We start from the raw sequence: 344 nt of genomic DNA on the forward strand, positions 1-344 counted from the left end.
AGACAAAACAGCAGTCCCCTTCAGTAGCTCCGCCGGGCGACCGTCCCAGGAGACGTCGTTAGCGCTGCCGAAGAGGGGAAGCAGACAGCGGCCAAGGGAGGAACCTAAGACGCCTCAGGAGTATACACAAGGGCCTTTCTATGCGCCTAGAGGATGCACGACGAATGCAGGTCATACGATAGACGACTTTCTTCCCAATTTTTTGTTCTTTTGTTAAAGGACTGGGGGAGGGATGGGGGGGTGGAATAGGTGGGGGGAGGTTGATAAGAAAGTCTTCGAGAGAATGAAATCGTTCCTGGAGGGGATGAGGAGCGGCACAGACAAAGGGACGTGCCCGAAGTCCT

Source organism: Penaeus monodon, chromosome 20, assembly GCF_015228065.2.
Source record: "Penaeus monodon isolate SGIC_2016 chromosome 20, NSTDA_Pmon_1, whole genome shotgun sequence".
Lineage (NCBI taxonomy): Eukaryota > Metazoa > Arthropoda > Malacostraca > Decapoda > Penaeidae > Penaeus > Penaeus monodon.